This window comes from Euphorbia lathyris, chromosome 9 (genome assembly GCF_963576675.1).
Source record: "Euphorbia lathyris chromosome 9, ddEupLath1.1, whole genome shotgun sequence".
NCBI classification, from domain to species: domain Eukaryota; kingdom Viridiplantae; phylum Streptophyta; class Magnoliopsida; order Malpighiales; family Euphorbiaceae; genus Euphorbia; species Euphorbia lathyris.
In genome coordinates this window covers 56,061,124-56,088,897 of record NC_088918.1, presented here as the reverse complement: position 1 = coordinate 56,088,897, position 27,774 = coordinate 56,061,124, and the positions used below count along the sequence as shown (strand labels likewise).

Sequence of the window (27,774 nt, the reverse complement as noted above, 5' to 3'; positions counted from 1 at the left end):
TTGATATATTAGGGATTTAACTTGACGTCCTTTTCAATTTAGTATTATTTAATTTTTAATTTTTTCCTCCTAAAGCCAAAACAATATCATTTTGGCTTGTAGATGAGGAGTCCATTAACATATTTGACTCACTTTGCTTCTATCTCATCAAATTAGACACTTTCATCCACTTTGGATAAGAATACCCTTATTTCAATTCACTTTCTTCCTCAGACTCTCAATGTCTTCTTCGCCATACCAAACCGACAAAAAGACGGTGGTTTATAGAGAAAAGAGATTATGTTTCGTTCAACCTTTGAAGAATTAGTGTCTACGGAAGAGGATTAGGATGGAAAGCTCAAAAAATTAGATAAAAAAATCTAACAATTGAATTGATGCGATGTCGCATTTGTGACGAATTCGTCACAAATGCAACAAGAGTTGTCGCATCTCGTCACAATTGCGGCAACTGTTGTCGGATTTGTGACGAAATGTGACAAATTTCGTCACAAATGCGACAATAATGGAGGAAAATGGATGAAAATAGAGGAAATTGAAACGATACCGTTACATATGAAGAAAGAGGTAAGACCAATGAGAAAAGAAGACGTATAAGCTAAAAACATACCATTTCTATGGGAAGTTGAACATAATACTTCAATAATTTCAAAAATCGCTAACGATTGGTATAATAATAATAAGAAGAAGAAGCAGAAGGAGAAGGAGAAGGAGCAGATGGATCGATCGAATAGAACTAAGGGTAATTTTATCCAAAATAGATGAAAGTGTCTAATTTGGTGAGATGGAAATAAAGTGGGTTAGATATGTAAATGGACCCTTTATTTGGACTAGATTTGTATTTTCCCTATAAGATTTTGTTTGATAAAACATTTAATTACGTAAATTAAAATATTAAACACTTATTTAATTTAAATGCATTTAATAACGATTGTTTCTCTACCACTTAAATTAGTTAATTAAGTTAAAAATTACTTATTTTTTTTATAGTCAGAATATTTGGAAAGATTTGGAAGAGATATAACCCTTCTTAAATTGTTAAATCCCTTTGCCCTTCTAGAACTCTTTCTAAGGATTCCCATCAACCCTTCCAATCAAACTCTAACTTTTGATTGAAAGTGTGTATCATGAAAATTTTAGAATATGTCTGGTACACTCTATAGATTTCCATATTAGAATATTTCATATGCCATATATATATTTTAGTCTTGGTTTACAATTTAGAATTCAAATTTAATTTGTACTGATGTATAACAGAAATTTAAGAACGAGTTTAATGAAATAGCTCAAACCTTTTATTCTGATCTCTAAGTAATTTGCAAAATAGAGAAGCTGTCGGCTTACTGATGTAAGCACTCCGGCACTTAGGTCAGTACAATACTCAAATCTAAAGAGTAAAGTGAAAAAGTAGAGGATGGAGTTTTTGACATACTTTTGTGATCCTCATGCTCGTTGTATATATAGGTGTTGGCGATATTTTCGAAATATCCCAATTTTCAACCTTGATACGCGTTTGCGGGGATTAAAAATGGTAAAAATAATACGGGCGTGCCAGAGAAGCTAGCTCTCAAAAGGTAAAAGGGTAATTGAATAAAATAAATAAATAAAGTGCGCCTAAATTACTTGAATTCTAAACGAAAAGCGATTGACGACCGTTACAAGGACTGAAAATAAAAACAACAGTCTTGGGTCCCGACGTTACTTGACAGGTCAGTCGGAGAAACAATTTTTAAGATAAGTACCAAAAATAAAAACAATAAAACAACACAAAGATATAAATTTTTTAATTTTCTTTTATATTTTTATTGATTTTGTAAATATTTTTCAATGTTTTTTGTATTACAAATAATAATAAAGCATGAAAATTACAACTTAAAAAGAAATAATAACTTTAAAGCTAGAAATGTAAATAAGTCATAAAAACAAATATGTACGAGATGAAATAAAATTAAACCGATCTCTTTGATGTCGTTGGGATGCGTGAAATTGAGGATTGGAACTCTGGAAAATCGGTTTGGGAGCTGTTGCGTTGTCCGGGTAATTCTGGATAAATTCGAAGCAATTCGGAGAGTTCAGAGACTTGAGCAGAAATTTACCACCAAGCTAATAAATCATCAGCACTTTGTGGAATAAAAACAGTGATTTCGTGGGACTTTCGGGCTCAATTTCGGGAGTTGTAGAGGTCGGATTATAGCGAAACGAATGCTAGTATTTAAAGTTAGTGTGCGAAGGAAGGGTTTAGAACTGGAATTTCAGAAAAAGATCAAGTGAATGAGTCGGAATAAATTATTGAAAATTGGGTGACAGAATAATTGTTTGATGGTTGAAAAACCAAAAGCTTGATTCTGTTTCGTGGAGGGTACTTTAGGGGCGATTAAGAAGGCTATAGGATGTCGTTTTTTACGAAATAAAAATTGAGAATTCGAGAATTGATGTCAATAAAGAGATTAAAATTAATTTGGGCTAAAATGATCAGATAACGAACTCTAAATAAAATTTGGAAAACGGCTCACCAGAAAAGTTGTTTGATGAATTTTTCAATGATGAAAAACTCAAAAGCTTGTTTCTGGGTCTTTTTAATTCATTGAGATCAATAAAAAGTTTCTAAACATGATTTGGAATAAGTGTGTAAACTAAGAATGACTCGAAAATGGGGTTTCGGTGATCTTGGTTTCAAGGAAAATGCTTGAAGCTTTGAAGAATATAACAATGGTGAAATTTGATTTAGACTAAGAAAGCTTGAACTGAGGATTGGGTAATGATTTTATTGACTTAACTAAGAGATTGCAAGAAACGATTTGAGAATTGGTTGATTAAACTAAGAGAATTTCGGATTTGAAGTTTCTGAAAATTGGAAGCTTTTCTGAGGAACGTAAGATTAAAGAACTAATTCTGGGAATTGAGACCTTGTTTAGACTAATTAGATGCTAAAGAACGATTTCTATGAACCTAAGGATTGACAAAAAGGCCAATTTTGGCAGAGAGATTTGAGAGACAAATTGAGTTGTTCTGTGTTTTTGATTGATTTTTAGTGGGGTTTGGAATGAAAGGATTAGACTCTATTTATAGGATTTTGAGTAACAAATCCCATATTAGTGGCCCTTAAATTTCTCACCCATGATCCCATTACCTTCCCATTAGTTGAAGAAAGAAAATGGCTGAGTTGGGAGTTGGAAGAATGGAGATAATGCCGTGAAAAACGTTCATGTAATGTGTTGGACATGTTCAAACCCGTTTTTCAGCACTACTTCCCTTTGAAAAATTCTACCGGCTTCGTTTTAACTCCGTTTTGCTCCGTTTTTGACATTCCGGAAAGCTAACATCCCGACCTTTCTAAAAAAAATAATAACGGTCTGATATCTTGCCGTTTCGGTGTCCGTTTTCATCGTCGAAGTTGCTGGACGGGTTACTAAAAAAATGGTGCAAATTTACCCCTGATTTTTATTATTTCTTTTTCTTTTCTTTTTATTTCTATTTTCTTTTTATAATAATCTTTTGATATTATTTTCTATTTTTATCACATTTTTATTCGATTGCAAAATGAATTTAATTAAAATAAAATAACTATAGACTAAAAATTATAACCTATGCTTAAGTGTAAAAGATTTGAAAATGAATTTTACACATAAAATAAGTCTTTTATTTATTTTTTACCCGTCAGTATCGAATTTGTTGAAGCTGAAATTGTGTTCTTTGCAGCTTCCTCATCATTTTCACACATGATTTATGCTGGTTCATGGCTCAAAAAGAAAGTAAAGATCAGTGATGTAAATTTTGTATGAAAATTGACGGTGTGTGATGGAATTGCTGGGTGACTTGTTGAATTTTTCTTTGAATTACGAGACATGCTCATCTGCTGCTGCATTTTCTAATATTGCAATCTCGATTTTTTCTTGCTTCGGCTTTGACTGATATGCTTCGCTGCTGCTGAAATTTGCATCACTCACGCCATGCTTGCTGATGCCGAAAATGCTCGTGGCTGCCTTTATTTTCCTTCGTAACTAGGATCAATTTGCAATCTGTTTTTTCTGCTCATTTAAACAAAATAGCTGCTGCCATTTTATTTAAATTGTATAAAAATTTATCTTGAGTTGAGCTTATTCCTAAAAAATGTTGAAGTTGAATCCGATTTATATCCATATAAATCTGTTGTTTGCTAAAATTGGTTTAACTCCATCTATGAATTCGCGACTTCACTTCCGTTGTTAATAAACTTCTTTGAGCTACTGATTGGCGGAAATAAATTGAATTGTCACTTCTTTTTCTCAAGAATCATGATTGGCTAATATCTGTCTTGAACCTCTTGAGCTTGGAGTTGAGAATCCATTTGATGATATGGATATATCATACATGACGAAATCTGCCCCACCGACGTCTTCGAGCTTGGATGCCATCGGTGCTCACATGTTGTTGTCTCGTATTTGATGGGGACAAAACTGAGCGAGTGGACGACGGATCGGATAAAAAAGGCTACACTGAGCTTCTTTGTCTCGATTGCTTTTTTTTTTTATATCTCGCAACTCTTTTATTTTTTTTTATTTTTTGGGACATGTAGACGAACTTTTATTGTTTTTCTTCATTTTTATTTTTCTTTTCATTTATGTCTTTTATCATTTCGTTTTTTACACTTTTTTTTTGAAATGGATGCTTTATTACCTCTAAGTACGCTAAAAAATATCAATGATGCTAATTAACAGCTTAAAAGAAAAACTAAAATGTAAAATGATGCAAAAACAAAACAAAAAATAAAAGGCACCTCGTACCTTGTCGCATCCTTATTTTTCTATAGCGGCTGATGCCACCGCTTTGTCCTTCGAATGTGACAAAATCATTGAACCTTTTCGATGAGAGGCTCATTGCCAATCGGCCTACGATAAGGCACAATGGTGCTCGTCTTGAAGATGCTCTTCACTTGATTGGCGCATGACTTGCTTTTTCCTTTAGTCTTGATCTTGATTGGACCAATATTATCTTCGTATAATCGAGACTCCACCATATCCGAATGTGTCTCAATAGGTTTTTCATTTGCCCGAATCACCTCAACGTCATCCCCTTTCCAAAGTAGTAAAAGTTGATGCAAAGATGTCGGAATGCATGAGTTAGAGTGAATCCAATCTCGACCGAGCAAAGCTTGATAACTTGCTGTAGAGCTCACCACAAAAAATGCCGCCGTAGTGGTTTGGGTACCGATGGTAAGTTGCACAGGTAAAACCCCATAGGTTTTAGCAATTTCGCCGGTAAAAGCTGAGACGGAAATTTCTGACGTCATTATGTCGCTTACGGATTTCCCGAGAGCTAGTGCCATCTTTAATGGCATAATGTTAACGGCTGAACCATTATCAACTAGAACTCTCGATAAGGGCTTGCCATCAACGTGTGCTTTGACGTATAATGGCTTAATATGGCGTGTCATCTGCGGAGTGGGTTTGTCAAAATAAACCTGCTTCATCCGATCTTCTAACGAAGATTTTATTGTAACACCACCTCGTCGTTCTTCTTGGACTTTGTTTCTTTCCTCCTTTGTATCTTCACTTCTGAAATTTATTGGTAAAATTAGAGAAGTAGCAGCACATCCAACTTGGATCAAAAAGTCTCTGACACGAATTTCCACTTTTTCCTTTTCTTTTATTTTTTCTTTCGAAACGTTGCTAGAATCGACACTAGACAACTCCATTTCATTTTTCCTTTTTTTTCTGCCTCTCTCTTTCTTATTCTTCTTTTTGCATTTTTTGAGAGAGGTTGTGGAAACTTTTTATGTCGGTTGATGAACCATTTTTCGAGGGGAACTTGCGCCGGTGGAGTAACGAAGCGTGACCGGCCTTGGTTTGCGCCACTTTTATTTTTATTTGGCTTTCGTTTTCTCCGTGGCTTTTCTTTCTCCTTGACGGTTGGCAAAGTGCCCTTTGGTACCCAAATTTGTTTTGTCTTTGGATGGTCGAGGCGCCATTTTCTCTGACTCGAGGTGTTGCTATTGAGCGATTTCCGCAAGTGCACGGTATACGCTTGTAGTAATAAAAGATATCGATCCCACAGGGAACGTTTTTTAACAAAACTTATTTACAATCGGTTAAATTTACTTTAAGGTTTATAATATGGAAAAATCGTTTAATCGGTTTTGGTTTTGAAATTGCTAGAATGAGAATTAAATTAGATTATGAAAATGTTAGAAAATATTCTGATTTAAGAATGAATTTGCAAGATAGGAACTTTTAGTACTTTTTAGAAAAGTAAACAGATGTATTTGTTTGCATTAAGCAAAGAAAACAACTTTAAACTTTGTACGAATTATAAAGATGAAATAAATGACGGAACCTCTAATTAATTGGCTTTGAACATGACAAAACCCTTTCGGGATAGTTGCCCTTAATCAAATTAAAACTCTTTCGAGATAATAATTTGCCTAAGTGTTCAACAAAGTTTCCTTGTAAAGATTTTGAATTAAATACGTTTTAATGAAAACACCAGCAGTCACTTTAGTGGATTGGTTACCATAAGTGCTGCATAAAAATCTATCGAATAGAACAGACTTTATTAGATGAAATATAAATTGATACAAGTTTACAGAGAACATGGAGCATGGAAACATTCGACGACTTGCAAGTGAACGGGTTGTCAATCCTTTCCTTGGGTTTCGTTAGAGTTTGTCAGGCTCAGGGGTGGATCCTCTACTCAATCTTCTCGTTGAATCTTCGTAATAGATATTGGGTCGGTCTACTACCAAAATGAAAACTAAACTGGAACAATGTCTAAACGCTACTAAACTTGTTATTATTGAATAAACAATGTGTGTACATCATATTGCTTTTGAACAGAATCGAAGTCTAACTTCTGAATCACTTGATTCAGAATTTCTGCATAAATTCTATACCAATCTCTTTTTTCTACATATCTTCAACTCTCCATCAACTCTTTATTTATAGATGTTGAAGAGTCTTGATTGAAGTGTCGTGTCCGTTGTGAAGGATCGTGTCCGTTGCGAAAGGACGTCTTTATCCACCCGAACGATCGCGTTTCGTCGAAAATGAAAGTGTGTAACTATGCCTCTAAAAACTCCTGCTCGTACCGAGAATATTAAATTCTCTACCGAGAATGGGGGAGCATCAATTGGTCTTCAAACGAAGGAAGGAAAAGCTGGGGACCGCGTGTCGCGATCGTGAATTTGGGGGCCGCGGTCGCGGCACGGAACGTTTTTTGGTTCTTCTGCTTTCGTTCGCGTCCTTGATTTGGCGTTATTAATTTCTGTCGTCTTCGACTCCTTTTGTAGGGTTTTTCTTCTGTTTTCGAGCTCTTTTCGTTCCTATTTGGATTTTACCAAATATTTAGGTACCTTACAAGAAAGAAACATATTCGAGAGTAAAAGCTTTCTAAACAGTTATAAATAGCATAAATTCGTAGCAATATTGATGTAATTATTGATGATATTTTAGGTATATTTTGGGCTTAACAAATCCCCACACTTAATCTTTTGCTAGTCCCGAGCAAAATTTCACTGAATTTATTCTTTAACTAATCTCTTTATGAAAATAAAATATATATCTCTGTATTACCTTTTTTAAATTAGTTAAGCCGAAAAAACTAACTTTGCATGGCAAATTTATACGCAAAACATCAAACTAACTTAGTATAATATACAATATATCATTTGTCTTGTATTTCCAAATTTTGAATTGAAGCATTCGGGACGATATAAGCACGCATGTTATTGAGTCTTTCGTCTCAAGGCATTTCAAAGCACAAAATTTCTTTCCCAAACCTAAACTAATATATGAGATATATTAAATTTAAATAAGTACTTGGGATTAATTTACTTAGTTACGCCTGAGATAAGGGTGGTCTTGATCGTAACTTTATACGTATTTTTATTTTATTGCTTTGTGTTTGCTTAAGAGGTACCGACCATGCCATGGGTGGACGCAATCGTTACTTTAAACTTATACACGCTTATTATTTTTTTGCTTTAAACGTTCCTTCCATACCTCGATTGTGATAAGGGTGGTCGCAACCGTGGCCAAAAGTAAACGGTACTTAATTTTCTTCCCTTTCATACCTCGATTGTGATAAGGTTGGTCTCAATCGTGGCCAAAAGTTAAGAATTCAACTAATTGATTAATTAATATGAAATATAAAATTGAAATTGGGAAAAAGAAAGATAGCACATTCATCCTATATTGACTTAAAATTCAACATGTATTATGGCTAAAGTTTCCTTAAAAACTTCAATTGGTGTTAATGTAAGACGAAATCAAACCGAGCTAAAATTGTTAGTTCAATTTAATGTCTATAAACCTAATTGAAAATTTAAAATAAGATTTATTGTATCATGAATTGCATGATATAAAATAGAGATTGAAAATAAAGAATTTATTACTTAAATACATTCACTCGAGACAATTTTACTTAAAATCGTATCGGAGATTTGTGAATTTTTTTGAAAAATAGTACCCGTATAGAAATATTATTTCTAACAATAATGATAACCTAAACAAATAATCATATTAACTTATGGTTAATTTATGAATATATGAAAAAAATAAAAAATATATTAGTGTTGAAAAATAAAATGTGTTGCATTTATTCGTTTTGCAAAATAATATTTTCGTAGCATTTATTCGTATACGTATAGAAATTGATATATGTATATCTCCTCCCACACTTAAATTGGACCATGTCCTCATTGGTGCAAAAATAATGGACAAAACATAAAAAATAAATACGAAATAAGGCATACGAAACAAAGATTGAAATTGTAGCAAATGAAACATTCAACATAAAATGGAAAATGGAAAATGTACCAAACATAGGAAAATTAAAATTGTACCAAATATAACAAGATAAAAATAAAAGGAAATGAAACAACCTATGCTCGAGGCGGGGAATCCGGAGGTGTAGGTGAAGTCTCCACATTTCGGCGTCGAAAAAAGGAAAGCATCTGATGCCGAGTCGATCGATGCTCACGCCTCAAAAGGTTGAGGTTGTCATTCATCACCATATTATTTTCTACCAAATCATCAATTCTTAAGTTCATTTGACGATTGTTGGAATTGATTTGGTCCAAAATCCTCCGCAAATCCACCGGATCATCCGCTTGAGGTGCTTGGCGTTGTGGTTGATCCTAGGGTTCATCTTCCTCTCCTACCGCCGCTCCACCGCCTTCGGTACCTGCAAATTGAGAACTTGAAGCGCCACCACCCATAGTGCCACGAAGGTGGGCAATACGGGAGGCATACGAAATGAAGACGGGGGGACCTTGTGGTAGCAATAAATGAGCCCGCTCAAGAGCTGAGATGTCCAAAAGTGGAATATACCCACGGTAGGTGGACATGTCAAAATCAGCCAATTCACCCCGAGCTCCCAACACAATAGCGGTGATAAAATTACAAAGAGGGATCTGAATGGTAGTAGCCCTCGAAGCACGGAACAAATTATCGAACATCATACCAATGCTATCAATCCTCAAGCCTTTAAACAAGCTATCCAAAACATATAAATCCCGAACCTGAACCTTTGAACTCTCCACACGACCAAACAAGGAGAAACTCAAAAATTTGTGAAAGAAGAACACACAATTGTCCTTAATCAGCTTGCTTGAAGTGTTTTTGGAATTAAAATAGTCTTGATCCGAAAGAGTTTGCCAAACAGCATCATTATCAAAATCTTTAGGCTTATCATAAAAATTAGAAGTAGGGAAACCAAACATATTTCACATTGCTTCATAATCAATGGTGTATGTGATACCATTATTCCTAAAAGAGATTGAGGTTTTCTTCTTGTTCATGGTCAAAGTGACCAAAAATTCCACCACATATTCATTAATACGCGGAAAACGCATATTAACGAATTCTTGCCAACCCAATGCTTCAATAAAAGCATCAATTCGAATAGAGAAATTCAATGTTCTTACCGAATGGAAGTCTAAGAAGTGCATATCCACAAATTGGCGGTCGGCTTGCGAAAAATGTTTGAAACGAACGGCTTCCTCCTCCGAAGCGATGTTGAAATAAGCGCCACATTGAACCCGAAGGCGATTAGCTTCCGTAACAGCGGGCTTGTTACCAACACGCTTAGTCCTAACCATGGTAATGGTGTTTAGTGTGTTTTAGGGTTGGAGAAGAAGAAGAAGAAGAAAAAGGAATTGAGAGAAAGAGTAAAGCTTGAAGATGAGTTTGGGGTTTGAATTGGAAGTGATTGAAATAGAAAAGAGGATAGAAATTGGAGTGAATAAATTGGGAAGAGTAAAAGTAGGTTTTTAGGGAAGAGTTTGGAGTAAGGGATTGGGTAAAAATAGAGGTGATGTGAGGTTTGTGTAAGGGGTAGGTTTATATAGGGTGATTAGGTGATTGTATAGGTAGAATAGGAATAGGAATAGGCAAAAATATTGGCAAAATCGGAATCAAAAGGGCATATATCACGCATGTCGCGACCGCGGCACGCGATTTTCAGGGAATTTTGCCCCTGAAATTCGTCCATAGTTGCTGCTCATACCGAGAATTATTAATTCTCAGTAGAGAATTGGTCAAAATGGCCTATTTGGGTGCCTATTGACATAGTTTGTGTAATTTTGTTGATGATTTGGTTCCTGAACTTAATATAAAGTGTCCCTGTACTTAAAAACTAAAATAAATGACATTAATTGTAAGGAAAACCAAAGGTTTAACCTTAATAAATTGAATTAAAGTGTAATAAATTGGTTTATGAATAATTAATGAAACTTAAATGTTCATTTATTCATATAAGTTAAAAGAATCATATTAAGTGCATAATAAGTGCATATAAATATTATAGGAACTTAGTCTATTGAATGAATTAATGTTTTAAACTCAATGAATGAAGTTTGTGAAAATTGAATTTAGTGTGGATATATGTTTTAATTAAGAAAACCATGATTGTTCAATATTATAGATTTTATATAGATTTAACCATGATTATATAGGAAATGGAAAACATAATCTAACCTTTGTAAAATTAATAAATGAACTAAAATGAAATAGAACTTTATTGAATAAAATAAAATTATAAAAACAAAGAATAAAACCAAATAATACAAAAACACACAAATATTTACAAAAAGAAAAATAACTAAAAACCTAACTATTCTATATACTCATCCCTATCAAGCGGGATATTTCTGGCCTTAATACGATCAATTTGAAACTGCACGAAAGTTTCACGTTCCGGTGCACAAAGAAAGTGAGGCCCTGCTCGAAAGACACGTTTTACAAGTCCTTCGTGCTCGAGAAATTCATAGTCAATTGTCCGGAGGAATTCATCATCACTCCAGGGAACATCAATGGTACCCTTTTGAAGAAACTTAAGGTTTCAGTTGTCAAGAGGTTTGTCGAAAGGTTTAGGTTGGTTCAGACCTGAGTGTGCAGGAATTTCGCGTGTCGCGACCGAGAATTCCGAATTCGCGGTCGCGACACGCTGATTTTCTTGCGGAAATCAGGCGTCGTAAGCCATGTCCTGATTCACGGTAGAGAATTTATTATTCTCGGTAAGTTCAGAGAAAATCTAACCTGTTTGGACAAATCTGAAAAATAGAATTCTCGGTAGAGAATTCCAAATTCTCGGTAGAGAATTGCCTGAAACTTCAATTTCACTCTAATTTCCTAAAATTAATTCTAAAATCATGAAATAAACATATTTTATGCATATAAATCATAACATAAAGTCATCTAATCACAAAAATGGCATTTGGAAAAATAAAATAGAATAAAATAAAATAAAAATAAAATAAAATAAAATAAAATGAACAAAAAATATAAAAAGAAATAAAACAAAATAAACTGTGTGAGAAAAACTGAGTGATTTATACGTCAGATAATCTTGTTACGAACGCAATTCCTATTTGTGAAATATTTTCGTAATAGATTTTACATCGATTACCATTAACTTTGAAACGAACTCCGTTAGGACCTTCCAGTTCTAAAGAACCATAATCGAATGTTTTGACGACTAAATATGGTCCTATCCATCTGGACTTAAGTTTTCCTGGAAATAAACGAAGTCGTGAATTAAATAACAGCACTTTATCCCCAACATTAAAGTGTTTGACTTTAATTTTGGCATCGTGCCATTTTTTCACTTTTTCTTTATAAATCTTTGCATTTTCGTAAGATAGATGGCGTAACTCATCTAACTCATTTAAATTGAGCAAACGTTTCTTACCTGCTTGTCGTAAATCAAAGTTAAGTTCCCTAATAGCCCAATAGGCTTTATGTTCTAATTCGACTGGCAAATGACATGCCTTCCCATACACTAAACGGTATGGAGTCATTCCTATTGGTGTTTTAAATGCAGTATAACGCATTATTTAGTTTACAAGACCAATCTTTTCTTGAGGATGAAACTGTTTTCTCTAGAATCCATTTGAGTTCTCTATTTGATATCTCCGCCTGACCATTTGACTGAGGATGGTATGGCGTTGATACGCGGTGGCGTACTCCATATTTTTTCATAAGCGTTTCAAAACTTCGGTTTATAAAATGAGCACCACCATCACTAACGATGACTCTTGGACAACCAAATCTACAAAATATATCGTCAAGAAAATTAACGACAACTTTAGAATCGCTCGTCGGGGTTGCAATTGCTTCAACCCACTTTGAAACATAATCAACGGCAACTAATATGTAAGTTTTACCAAAAGAAGGGGGAAAAGGTCCCATGAAATCTATTCCCCACATATCGAAGACTTCAACTTCTAATATGGTTGTGAGGGGCATCTCATCTTTCCTTCCTAGATTTCCTGTTCTTTGGCACTTATCACAACGAGTAATAAATGAACGGACGTCTTTAAACATCGTAGGCCAAAAGAAACCACATTCAAATATTCTAGCTGCTGTCTTGTTAGCTCCATTATGTCCTCCATAAGAACTAGAATGGCATTCCGACATTATGGATTCATATTCATTTTCACCAACGCATCTCCTAATTATCCCGTCACCACAGGTCTTGAACAAAAAAGGATCTTCCCAAAAGTACTGTTTAATGTCGAAGAAAAATTTCTTCTTTTGTTGGAAATTTAATCCTTCCGGAACAATATTGCCTGCAAGATAATTAGCAATATCTGCATACCATGGTGACATGACGCTTTTCATTTGATAGAGATGTTCATCAGGGAAATCATCTCGTATACCGTTAGTTTCACCTATGGGACCGTTCTCATCTTCAAGTCTCGATAGATGATCGGCGACAAGGTTTTCTACTCCCTTTTTGTCTTTTATTTCTATATCAAATTCTTGTAACAATAAAACCCATCTAATTAGACGTGGTTTTACATCCTTTTTAGCAAATAGATATCTTAATGCTGCATGATTAGTGTAAATAATAACTTTCGAACCTAACAAGTATGACCTAAACTTATCACATGCAAAAACTACAGCTAACATTTCTTTCTCAGTTGTGGTGTAGTTTAATTGTGCACCGGAAAGTGTGTGACTTGCATAATAAATGACATGAAGTTTCTTATCCTTCCTTTGTCCTAAAACACATCCGACAGCTAAGTCACTTGCATCACACATAATTTCAAATGGTAAATCCCAATCGGGTTTAGCAATAACAGGTGCACTGACTAAAGCTGTTTTTAATGTTTCGAAAGCTTTAACGCAATCTTCATTAAAATCAAAGGTAGAATCTTTCATGAGTAGATTATTGAGTGGTTTGGAAATTACAGAAAAATTCTTAATAAATCTTCTGTAAAAACCGGCATGTCCTAAAAATGATCTTACTCCCTTAACAGTAGTTGGAGGGGGTAATTTCTCTATTACTGAGGTTTTTGCTCTGTCCACTTCTAATCCTTTTTCAGATATTTTGTGACCTAAAACAATTCTTTCGTCAACCATGAAATGACATTTTTCCCAGTTTAATACCAAATTTGTTTCTTCACACCTAGACAAAACTTTATCCAAGTTTTCTAGGCACGAATCAAAAGAATCTCCATAAACTGAAAAATCATCCATAAAAACTTCCATGATATCTTCAATGAAATCATTAAAAATCGCAGTCATACAACGTTGAAATTTTGCAGGTGCGTTACATAGACCAAAGGGCATTCTCCTATATGCAAATGTTCCGTAAGGACATGTGAGGGTTGTTTTATCTTGGTCATCCGGGTAAATTTATATTTGAAAGAATCCGGAGTAACCATCTAGAAACCAGTAGAAAGCATGACCAGCTATCCTTTCGATCATTTGATCAATGAAAGGAAGAGGAAAATGATCTTTCCTAGTTGCTTTATTTAAATTTCTATAATCTATACAAACCCTCCAACCAGTGGTGGTTCGTGTAGGTATTAATTCACCTTCTTCATTCCTTACAACTGCTATGCCTCCCTTTTTAGGTACACAATGGATTGGACTAACCCATTCACTATCCGAGATAGGGTAGATGATTCCATTGTCCAGAAATTTAGTAATCGCATTTTTTACTACTTCTTTCATATTCGGATTTAGGCGTCTTTGCCTATCCGCATTAGGTGGCTTATCTTCTTCTAAGTGAATTCTGTGCATTACAATGCTCGGATTAATACCTTTTAAGTCTGAAATTTGCCAACCCATACTTCCTATCCTATTTCTAACAACTTCTTTCAATTTCTCTTCTTGGACTTGTGTTAATTTGTTAGAGATAATTATAGGTAGAGAATCGCCTTCGCCTAAGAAAGCGTACCTCAAATGACTTGGTAATTCTTTAAGTTCTAATTTAGGTGGAACTATAATTGAAGGCGGAACTGGTCCATCTTCTCGAATCAAAGGTTCTGGGTCCTTATCTTCTAGTTCCTCACTCATTATAGGTTCTATTATTTCTTCTTTTTGAACAATGTCATTTACACATTCTTCAATTAAATCAAGTTTCATACAAGCGAAATCCTCCATAGGATATTTCATCGCTTGATTCATATCAAACTCAATCTTATCATCGCCTATTCTTAAAACTACTTTCCCTTCCGACACATCAACTAGAGCACGTCCCGTGTTCATGAACGGTCTACCAAAGATTAGCGAACAATTAATGTCATAAGCAAAATCTAAAATAACGAAATCGGTAGGAAAAATAAATTTGTCAACTTTAACTAAAACATCCTCAATTATACCGTATGGTCTTTTAGTGGTTTGATCCGCTAATTGCAAAACCATATTGGTACGTTTGATGTCTTCTTCTAAGCCTAACTTATTAAAAATAGATAATGGCATCAAGTTAATGCTTGCTCCTAAATCACAGAGACAACTGGAAAATTCAATATCTCCCAATTTACACGGAATGGTAAAACATCCGGGATCCTTGAGTTTTGTGGGCAAATTACTTGACACAATTGAACTACAATCTTCAGTTAGTGAAATGGATGAAATTCCTTTCCAACTGATTTTCTTTGAAATTAAATCTTTGAGGAATTTACCATAATTGGGAATTTGCGTAATCGCATCCATAAACGTTAAATTAATATGCAAATTCTTAAGTTTGTCTAAATATGTTAAAAGTTGTTTGTCATAGTCCTTATTGCGGACTTTGTGTGGAAAAGGTGGTTTGGGTACAAAAGTTTTTGTACCAGAGTCAATTGGTGCATCTTTTTTATTTAATGTATCTTCTTTGGGCTTCGGTAAATCAGTTCCAGGTAAAGTCGAATTTCCGGGCATTTCCGGGCCTAAGTAATTTTTCCCTGAACGAAGAGTGATAGCCTTAACATGCTCTTTCGGATTTTCTTCCGTATGGCTTGGAAGACTTCCCTCTTTGCGGGATGAAATTGATTTAGCGAGTTGTCCAATTTGAATCTCCAAATTATGGATGCTAGATGATTGGTTTTTAATAAGCTGATCGAATTTATTCTCGATCCGTTTAAAACCATCGTCGTGATTACTTATTTTTCCGCTCATAGCATCAATAAATTTATCGATTTTAGAAGATAAAGTGCTAATCGTATCTCTTGATTGATTTTGATAATTAGTAGTACAATTTTGATTAGCATTAGCATTATTATTATTATCTCTCCAGTTAAAGTTAGGATGATTTCTCCATCCAGGATTATATGTATTGGAATAAGGGTTATTATTTTGGTTTTGCCCTTGGATAAAGTTTAAATGTTCAATTTCTCTCATACCTTCGTAGTCCACATCTGTTTGGATTGGCTTACCATTAGAATCACACGGTGCCATAAACCTATCAATTTTGTGCGATAAGGCAGAAAATTGGGCTTGCAACATCGCTACTGGATCAAGATTCACTATACCTTTAACTGATGATGTTGTTGAGGATGATGGTTTCGCTAATGGTACGTGTCCACGTTCCGCGGGCCACATACAGCTGTTGATTACCATTTCCTCCAAAAGTTCTCTTGCTTGGGCAGATGTTTTCTTCATGAATAACCCTCCAGACATAGCGTCCAATGAACCTCTAGTCGTAGGATTTAATCCATTATAAAATGTTTGCATTAAAAGTTCAGCGGGCAATTGGTGGTGTGGGCATAAACGTTGAAGTTCTTTAAAACGTTCCCAAGCCTCATAAAGAGTTTCATTATCATTTTGAGAAAAAGATGTTAACTCTTTAATGACTCTTGCGGTTTTTGCTAAAGGAAATTTTTTTGATAAAAATGCTTGGGCTAATTGCTCCCAAGTCTCAAATGTTGCGGCTGGCATAGAAGTTAACCATTCTTTGGCTCGATCCTTCAAAGTAAAAGGAAAAATACGAAGATTGATTGCTTCTGCAGTCACATTCGGTATTTTAAAAGTGTCACAAATTTCTAAGAAATTTGTCAAATGGGTATTAGGATTTTCGTTAGGTAACCCGTAAAATGTTGCGTTATTTTGCAACATATTAAGCAACGCAGACTTAATTTCAAATTGGTTTGCATTAATTTGGGGTCTAACTATACTGTTTGTTACACCGGCCACTCCTGGCCTAGCGTAATCCATAAGTGTGGCCATAACTTCTAGCTCGGTAATTCTAGTTTTTATTGGGGTTTTGTTTTTCTTTTTCTTTTCTTTCTTGTTCTTTTTAAGAGTTCTTTCAATTTCTGGGTCAATAGGATCTGGTGACGTGCCTGAACTTCGAGAACTGCGCATGAACTTGAAATTTCGCACGAAAAGAAACTACCTACAAAACAGAATTTGAAAAATAAATATGTTAGTAATTGAAAATAAATAAAATATAAAAGTTTGAATAAGTATGAATAAACCTAGATTCGTAATAAAACACGAAAAATTTAAAATTTTGTCAAAAATTTTGGCGTTCCCGGCAACGGCGCCAAAAACTTGTTGAGCGATTTCCGCAAGTGCACGGTATACGCTTGTAGTAATAAAAGATATCGATCCCACATGGAACGTTTTTTAACAAAACTTATTTACAATCGGTTAAATTTACTTTAAGGTTTATAATATGGAAAAATCGTTTAATCGGTTTTGGTTTTGAAATTGCTAGAATGAGAATTAGATTAGATTATGAAAATGTTAGAAAATATTCTGATTTAAGAATGAATTTGCAAGATAGGAACTTTTAATACTTTTTAGAAAAGTAAACAGATGTATTTGTTTGCATTAAGCAAAGAAAACAACTTTAAACTTTGTACGAATTATAAAGATGAAATAAATGACGGAACTTCTAATTAATTGGCTTTGAACATGACAAAACCCTTTCGGGATAGTTGCCCTTAATCAAATTAAAACTCTTTTGAGATAATAATTTACCTAAGTGTTCAACAAAGTTTCCTTGTAAAAATTTTGAATTAAATACGTTTTAATGAAAACACTAGCAGTCACTTTAGTGGATTGGTTACCATAAGTGCTGCATAAAAATCTATCGAATAGAACGGACTTTATTAGATGAAATATAAATTGATACAAGTTTACAGAGAATATGGAGCATGGAAACATTCGACAACTTGCAAGTGAACGGGTTGTCAATCCTTTCCTTGGGTTTCGTTAGAGTTTGTCAGGCTCAGGGGCGGATCCTCTACTCAATCTTCTCGTTGAATCTTCGTAATAGAGACTGGCTCGGTCTACTACCAAAATGAAAACTAAACTGGAACAATGTCTAAACGCTACTAAACTTGTTATTATTGAATAAACAATGTGTGTACATCATATTTCTTTTGAACAGAATCGAAGTCTAACTTCTGAATCACTTGATTCGGAATTTCTGCATAAATTCTATACTAATCTCTTTTTTCTACATATCTTCAACTCTCCATCAACTCTTTATTTATAGATGTTGAAGAGTCTTGATTGAAGTGTCGTGTCCGTTGTGAAGGATCGTGTCTGTTGCGAAAGGAAGTCTTTATCCACCCGAACGATCGCGTTTCGTCGAAAACGAAAGTGTGTAACTATGCCTCTAAAAACTCATGCTCGTACCGAGAATATTAAATTCTCTACCGAGAATGGGGGAGCATCAATTGGTCTTCAAACGAAGGAAGGAAAAGCTGGGGAACGCGTGTCGCGACCGTGAATTTGGGGGCCGCGGTCGCGGCACAGAACGTTTTTTGGTTCTTCTGCTTTCGTTCACGTCCTTGATTTGGCGTTATTAATTTCTGTCGTCTTCGACTCCTTTTGTAGGGTTTTTCTTCTGTTTTCGAGCTCTTTTCGTTCCTATTTGGATTTTACCAAATATTTAGGTACCTTACAAGAAAGAAACATATTCGAGAGTAAAAGCTTTCTAAACAGTTATAAATAGCATAAATTCGTAGCAATATTGATGTAATTATTGATGATATTTTAGGTATATTTTGGGCTTAACAGTTGCTATGGACATTACGCTTAAGAGGTGGCATCTCGATGGAAGTTGCATTTATCATTGTAGCGGCTGGAAATGGATCATCATCAATCAACATGCTCTCTTTCTTTTCAGGAAATTTAAGCACGCCTTTGTTTATTCTATCTTGCACCGCATTCTTAAAAACAAAGCAAGATTGTATGTTGTGGCTCCAACTATCATGATATTTACAATAAGTTTTTCCACTGGTGCCATCTCTCGATGGAATAATGTGTCCATGTGGTAAGGTGATAAAACCCTCTTTTAGCAAATAATCAAACAATTCTCCAGTTTTAGAAACATCAAATGTGTATTGCACATTTGTATTCTGTTTAACCACTTCAGGGGTTTTTGGACTTTTTGCTAACATTGGATAAACGCGAGATCCTGTTCTAGTTAGTTCGGCTATAGCTACCTCATGTGCCTCATTGGTTTCTATATCCTGATGGTAACTACCTACAGAGTTTTTCTTCCTACAATTATCCTCACGCATTAATTCTTCATATTCTGACACTTTAGCAACAAGTTTGTAATAATCACAAAAATCAATGCCCTGGAATTTCTTCCTATTTTCAAACTCTAAGCCACGTTGAGCAATTTTAACGAACTCAATTTCAGGAATATTAACTCGACATCTATGACTCATTTTCTTGAAACGATTAATAAAACTTTCAACGGACTCGCCTGAGCGCTGAACCATATGAGATAGTTCGGCGACACATACCTCGGGCTCAGTTCGATAGAACTGAGCATGAAATAATTGTTCCATACGACCCCAGCTTCTGATAGATTCAGGTTGTAATGTCGTATACCATGTGAAAGCCGGTCCAGTTAGCGATCCAGGAAATAAACGCAAACGAAGCATATCGAAGTCTTGCTCCGCACTAATCCCGCTGCATTGGAATGAAAATCGAGCAATGTGCTCGATGGTAGATTGTCCACTTTCACCTGAAAATAAAGAAAAATCCGGAATTCTAAAATTGTGAGGAAATGGGTATCGCTGGTCGTATTCCCTAGGGTAAGCTTTCTGAAACTCCGGACGGTATACTTCACGGACCGTAGGTCCATAAATTTCTTGCACGATGTTCCGAATACGTTGCCTATCCTCCGCTTCATTACACATTTCGCTCCTCACACCTGAAACACGAGATACGTTGTTATTATCACGAGAATTCTCACGAATATTTTCACGAGTATATTCGCGGGTATGATCATGGTCTTGATTTCTCCATGTGCCCCCCGAACCACGGGCGTTGACGTCACCATAGTGCTCCGAGTGGGTATTAGGTTCGGTGTTTGACCTAAAATGAGGCGCATTTGGGGGTATTGAAAATTGCTCCGAGGTTCTTCGATCTCCTCGCTCATTGAATCTGAAACATTGTGATAATTCAAATTTTTAGCATTGTGATATCTAGGCGGTGGCCTATATCGGTCGCCTTGGAGAGTGTCTTCCCTTGTGTTATCTGAAACATTGTGATAATTCAAATTTTTAGCATAAAATTCAGCACACCTATCCAGGATTTTATTTATCTCGTCAGTGAGATTATTAATCCTGTTTTCCAAATTGGGTTGTCTCGAAGCTTGCATCATCTCGGTTTGAGCTTTAACGTTTTGCGACATCTCGGCTACAAGCCTTTCTACGTTGCGCATATGAGCCTCTTGTCGCGCAAAGAATGCATCGAAATCTGGTTGTCGCGTTGATATCTGATGAACATCTTCCAAATGGCTCACGGTCTCGGCAATATAGCCTTCGGGTATATTTGTGTCCACGTTTGTATCTTCATTCCTCTTCTGATTTTCATCAGACTCCGGAATGTGTAATTCTCGACTTGAATTTTTCTTGGGTGGCATTGTAAACAACAAATAATATTTAGGAAAGTTTGGAAATAAAACACTAAAGTAGAATATCACGGCAATAAAATACCACATAAATACACTACCAAAATAATTAACTTTTGGTTAAATAATTTAGTAATAGAAAAAAAATTTAAGCCGAAAAATAGGAAAAAATTTGGTGAAAAATTTTCGGTACTAGAAAAAAATGTTTTTAGGTCCCACTGGGCGTGCCAAAAATTGTTAGCGTCAGCAAACAAATTTTGGTGATAGTGAAGTGGGGCGAAAAAAATGAGTGCGACACAAATAATAATCGTTATGAAAAAAAAAAAATTTTTAAATTTTTTGGCAAAGTTTAAGAAACCATAGTTTTGGTACTAATAAAAAAAATGTTTTTTAGGTCCCACTGGTCGTGCCAAAAATTGTTGGCGATATTTTCGAAATATCCCAATTTTCAATCTTGATACGCGTTGGCGGGGATTAAAAATGGTAAAAATAATACGGGCGTGCCAGAGAAGCTAGCTCTCAAAAGGTAAAATGGTAATTGAATAAAATAAATAAATAAAGTGCGCCTAAATTACTTGAATTCTAAACGAAAACGATTGACGATCGTTACAAGGACTGAAAATAAAAACAACGGTCTTGGGTCCCGACCTTACTTGACAGGTCAGTCGGAGAAACAATTTTTAAGATAAGTACCAAAAATAAAAACAATAAAATAACACAAAGATATAAATTTTTTAATTTTCTTTTATATTTTTATTGATTTTGTAAATATTTTTCAATGTTTTTTGTATTACAAATAATAATAAAGCATGAAAATTACAACTTAAAAAGAAATAATAACTTTAAAGCTAGAAATGTAAATAAGTCATAAAAACAAATATGTACGAGATGAAATAAAATTAAACCGATCTCTTTGATGTCGTTGGGATGCGTGAAATTGAGGATTGGAACTCTGGAAAATCGGTTCGGGAGCTGTTGCGTTGTCCGGGTAATTCTGGGTAAATTCGAAGCAATTCAGAGAGTTCATAGACTTGAGCAGAAATTTACCATCAAGCTAATAAATCATCAGCACTTTGTGGAATAAAAACAGTGATTTCGTGGGACTTTCGGGCTCAATTTCGGGAGCTATAGAGGTCCGATTATAGCGAAACGAAGGCTAGTATTTAAAGTTAGTGTACGAAGGAAGGGTTTAGAACTGGAATTTCAAAAAAAGATCAAGTGAATGAGTCGGAATAAATTATTGAAAATTGGGTGACAGAATAATTGTTTGATGGTTGAAAAACCAAAAGCTTGATTCTGTTTCGTGGAGGGTACTTTAGGGGCGATTAAGAAGGCTATAGGATGTCGTTTTTTACGAAATAAAAATTGAGAATTCGAGAATTGATGTCAATAAAGAGATTAAAATTAATTTGGGCTAAAATGATCAGATAAAGAACTCTAAATAAAATTTGGAAAACGGCTCACCAGAAAAGTTGTTTGATGAATTTTTCAATGATGAAAAACTCAAAAGCTTGTTTCTGGGTCTTTTTAATTGATTGAGATCAATAAAAAGTTTCTAAACATGATTTGGAATAAGAGTGTAAACTGAAAATGACTCGAAAATGGGGTTTCGGTGATCTTGGTTTCACGGAAAATGCTTAAAGCTTTGAAGAATATAACAATGGTGAAATTTGATTTAGACTAAGAAAGCTTGAACTGAGGATTGGGTAATGATTTTATTGACCTAACTAAGAGATTGCAAGAAACGATTTGAGAATTGGTTGATTAAACTAAGAGAATTTCGGATTTGAAGTTTCTGAAAATTGGAAGCTTTTCTGAGGAACGTAAGATTAAAGAACTAATTCTGGGAATTGAGACCTTGTTTAGACTAATTAGATGCTAAAGAACGATTTATACGAACCTAAGGATTGACAAAAAGGCCGATTTTGGCAGAGAGATTTGAAAGACAAATTGAGTTGTTCTGTGTTTTTGATTGATTTTTAGTGGGGTTTGGAATGAAATGATTAGGCTCTATTTATAGGATTTTGAGTAACAAATCTCATATTAGTGGCCTTTAAATTTCTCACCCATGATCCCATTACCTTCCCATTAGTTGAAGAAAGAAAATGGCTGAGTTGGGAGTTGGAAGAATGGAGATAATGCCGTGAAAAACGTTCCTGTAATGTGTTGGACATGTTCAAACCCGTTTTTCAGCACTACTTCCCTTTGAAAAATTCTACCGGCTTCGTTTTAACTCCGTTTTGCTCCGTTTTTGACATTCCGGAAAGCTAACATCCCGACCTTTCTAAAAAATAATAATAACGGTCTGATATCTTGCAGTTTCGGGATCCGTTTTCATCGTCGAAGTTGCTGGACGGGTTACTAAAAAAATGGTGCAAATTTACTCCTGATTTTTATTATTTCTTTTTCTTTTTTTTTTATAATAATCTTTTGATATTATTTTCTATTTTTATCACATTTTTATTTGATTGCAAAATGAATTTAATTAAAATAAAATAACTATAGACTAAAAATTATAACCTATACTAAAATACAAAAATTTAATTAGCCCCCAACAATAGGTAATATAGCCTTTTTGTAATAGTTTTCCGTTAATGTTTTCACAAGTGTCAAATTGTTACTAGGGCATCTTGATATTTTGAGCAAGGCAGACGCAGTCACCTTCTGTACTACATCGAGAGATAAATTTTTGCCTTAATTTTAAAATAAGGTTGTAAACACATTAGGTTGTGTGTTAGAGAGACAAGCCTTTTAAAGTTTGGCACTAAATCTTGTAAAAAGCATTGCAACGGTTCGTCAAGCACCTGCAAGCCTTGATAAATTTAGTAGTAGATCTTGTAAAAAGTACTGTCAAGTTTGTTAGACTCACAAGTTTAACACATATTTGTTAAACGCCCGTAAGCTTAAAACATATTTCTTAATAATCCATAAACTTAAGCGAGGCTTGATCCGTGCCCATTGAAGGATTGTATTAAAATCTCAAGCATTTTCTTGAATAGTGGAGTAGGCCTTGGTTTGCGGAAACACTATAAAACTCTTTTTGTCAAATCTCTTTATCCCTACTCTTCATAGTATTATGCTTATTCAATTTATATCTATAACATTATCACTTGAGAGATTTAGCATATTCAGTCAACTTTACTTATTAAACAATTTTCAAGGTTTTAATAATACTCAATTCCGCATCTTTAGTAAAACTATCTTTAAAAAGGAAAGTAGATTTTGAGTAAAAAATTACTTTTTAATAATAATTTATTCGTTCAAAATAGTTCTATTGAAAGATATCCTATTATCTGCACCCCTTTTAGGATATTTTCTAACCTATTTGGGACTAGCAAGCTGTGATTGGTTTTGGAGTTGAATCCATTATTTTTTTAATGAAAGAATAATTAGATTAATCAAGCCAAAATGTTTATATCAGAATGAATGAAAGGCCAAATAGGATCTGGCACATCCTCGATAAAAAAAACAGGGGGTAAGAGAGCGGCGTTGCCCATTCAGCAAGCTCATGTGCAACTCGATTTCTCTCCCTGTGTACAAACGAGAATGATACAGAACCAAAAATTGAACACCAAGCCATAACGTCATGATATAAGAAAAAGAGCCGCAATTATGGTAGAGTTCCCGAACACAAAGCATCCACCACCATTTTCGAATCCGATTCAATAATAATGTTATTGAATCCGTAGTCCCTCGCGAGGTATACTCCTTCGAGTATGGCTTGTAGTTCTGCCTCCTCCACAGTGGTACAACTTTGAATTGGGATGCCGGCAGATGCCATGACCAGCCCCTCGGAGTTACGTGACACCAAGCCTACCCTACACACTTGGCATTGACCCCCATATTTGGTGTCACTGTTGATTTTAACCACACCGGTTGCGGGGAACGACCAGGCTTTTATAGAGTCACGACCTGGCAGAACAGTAGCAGCCGGAGAGGAAATTTGGTTTGTGGGCGTTCGATAATCCGCCAATAAATCTCGTGCTTGTCGGTGTAGCTCTTCGTCCGGGATCCATATCGCCTCATGCACCAGCTTATTTCTCCTATACCATAATTTCCAGAATAGCATGGCCCATAACTGTAGATCCGCCTCCGGTAGAGCCTCACTGCAACAGCTCACCCATGTCTGAATATCTGGTGCACTTAATTTATCAACTCGTTTCAACAGGCCTGCCAATTTCCAAAATCTTCGAGTCCACCTACAATACAAGAAAACATGGCACATAGATTCGTTAGTTGAAAAGCACAACGGGCATGCTTGTGAGACCTGTATCCCGCGGGTTGCTAGGTTCGTGAAGCACGGTAATATGCTTTTGGATAACCTTCACATGAAGCGCAAAATTTTCAACGGTACTTTCCACTTCCAAATATTTTTCTGTACCGACGAATTACTCGTCGACTGTTCTGGGATATCCGCTACTCTCCTTCGTTGTGCTTCAACGATATGGTAGGCGCTTTTAACAGTGAAATCGCCATTCTTCGATGCTCCCTAGTATCGTCCGTCAGTCGGTTGGCAGAAGCTTAATCTGATTCTGTGAATTTCTGCAGCTTCATCCGCGGTAAAGCACAGGTTCATAACCCCTTCATCCCATTGTTTCATTTCCGAATTGATGAGCTCCTGTACCAGGTTCAGTCTTGGACTTATAAGGCTGACCAGTGGCTGTTTAGCATTAGCCGTCGGTAGCCAGAAGTCATTCTAGATATTGACAGACGCTCCATTACCTATTCGCCTCATCAAACCTTCTATCATGATTTCTTTAGCCTTTACAATACCTCTCCAAAAATAGCTCGGGTTAGGCCGGTTTACCTCATCCAGGATGTCGGAGTTAGCGAGGTATTTGGCTCTAAGTACCCGTGAGCACAGTGAATCGGGGCGTGTCATGATCCGTCAGCACTGCTTGGCTATCAATGCAAGATTGAAGGACCGAATCCATCTGAAACCTAACCCGCCTCTTTCCTTCGTATGACAGACTGCTTCCCATGTCAGCCAGTGCATAGCCTACTTCCCTTCTTTTTCCACCCCACCAAAACTTGTTAATCAATTGTTGAATTTCAGTACATAGGGTCTCGGGTAGGAGGAAGCACGATATAATGTACTGCAGTATAGCTTGAATAACTACTTTGATTAGCACCTCCCTACCACCAGTTGACAGAAATTTCTCCTTCCATCCCTACACTCTTTTGATGACTCGGTCCTTGATATTTGAGAAAATCTTTTTTTTTGATCTGCCAATAAGAGTAGGTAAGCCGAGATACTTTGGGAAAGCTCCTGTTTCACCAACCCTGAGGGAGTTGCAGATAGCTGTTCACTTATCACTAGGGACCCCTACGCTAAAAAACACCTCCGATTTAGCATAATTTACCATCTGTCCTGGCGCATTCTCATAATTCTGGAGTAGTGCTTTCACTTTAGCAATTTCAGCCTCATTTGCACGGCCAAATATCAGTGAGTCATCCGCGAAAAATAGATGGGAGATATAAGGACCTGTTCTACTAGCTTTAATTCCGTGGAGGGACCCGGCTTCCACCTCTTTTCTGATATTAGTTGACAATGCCGCTGCACAAATTAGGAAAAGATATGGGGATATCGGGTCTCCCTGCCTTAAACCCCTCTGTGGAAAAAGTAGACCATACGGTTGTCCGTTTATTAAAAACGACATTGAAACTGATGAAATGCACATCATAATGAGATTCACAAAGTGATCCGGAAATCTCATTCTCTTCATAGCTAATCGTAGGAAATCCCATTCGATTTTGTCATACGCTTTACTCATGTCGATTTTGAGAGCGAAATTACCTTTGACACCCTTCATTCTTGTTTTCATGCCGTGAAAGATCTCAAATGCAATAATGGCATTATCTGTTATAAGCCTTCCAGGGACAAAGGCCGACTGAGTATCGTGGATTATATCAGGCAGAACCGTTTTCATCCTATTAGCAAGAACCTTCGAGACCAATTTATATAGCACGTTACACAAGGCAATTGGTCTAAGGTCCTTCATCTCTCCAGGATTCTTGATTTTGGGAATCAAAGCAATAATAGTGTGGTTCAGGTTCTCAGGCATAATATCAGAATTAAGAATATTAAGCACATAACTAACAATGTCACTCCCAAGGACATCCCAGTATTTCATTAATAAGTCACAAAACAATCAAATAATACTCGATAAAAAAACCTAACTATAAAGTTTCTAAATAAATGAAAATAATCCTCAACCATTATTGACGCAAAAAGTTTATAAACCCAAAACAAAAAATTTAATCATATTGAATCGTGACCGGAATATTCAATTTGACTTACTAATAGAAGTCATCGATGTCATGGGAAACATTCCTAGTATACCAACGAGTCAAGACATGTTTTCCGGACCTTAGTATCATGTTGGAGTGTCCAACAGGAACCTTAACTCTCCTGTTGCCTAGTCGTATCATGAGAAACTTCATAGTTTCCTTATAACGATCTTTGCCTCGATTCTAAGTATCTACCAATAAGTCTCTGAGCTTTGGTGAAGGGATAGAATCCCTCAACCTGGTGAAAAGAAGCCTTTGAACATGAAAATTTGGTATCGTCCAACAGACCACAAACGAAACAACATCGTTTAACTCGCTCATATTTGAATTCAACCCAATACCAATCACCAGATGATTTCTTTATCCTCATACGCCTCATTAAATGTTCTTTGTATCATAGAAATACGAATTCATATGAACTCTTGCCAAACATCTTAGAAATTATTAGGGTTTGATTTGACAAACAGTCCATGTAATTACCAATAACAACCGCCAGTCACTCCAACATAAAATCACTAAGTAGATTATATGCTTGAACCCGAATATCAACATAAAATAGAGGGATCTTCTTAGGGACATCATTAGTCTCCATATATTTGACAAGGACCAATGACCATACTCAATAATTCATCTATCAATTTCATGAAACAACTGAAATAGAAATAAATTTAGATTTATTTGACGGATATAGACACCTTTCTCTCTGGTTTTCAAAGAGCAGCCACAAGGTCATTCATAGCTTGAAAATGCACATACTTATCCGATAAGAAGTTACTAGCAAAGGACCAGTGGAGATCAAGATGATCAACATTGAAATCTTTATTGAGCACAGTAACTCTACCATTTTTCTTATTTTTCAATGAGAGATGAACATATAACGATTCAAAATTACTTGATAATGCTATATAGAGGTGG

General features: G+C 35.5%; 1 non-coding gene across 1 annotated transcript; it reads left to right on the top strand.

The window, feature by feature from the left end:
* The first annotated feature begins 16,434 nt into the window (after nt 1-16,434).
* Nucleotides 16,435-16,541, top strand: LOC136207620 (small nucleolar RNA R71). The gene has a single exon (XR_010676752.1). It is a non-coding gene; the product is annotated as a small nucleolar RNA R71 (small nucleolar RNA).
* Nucleotides 16,542-27,774: the final 11,233 nt, after the last annotated feature.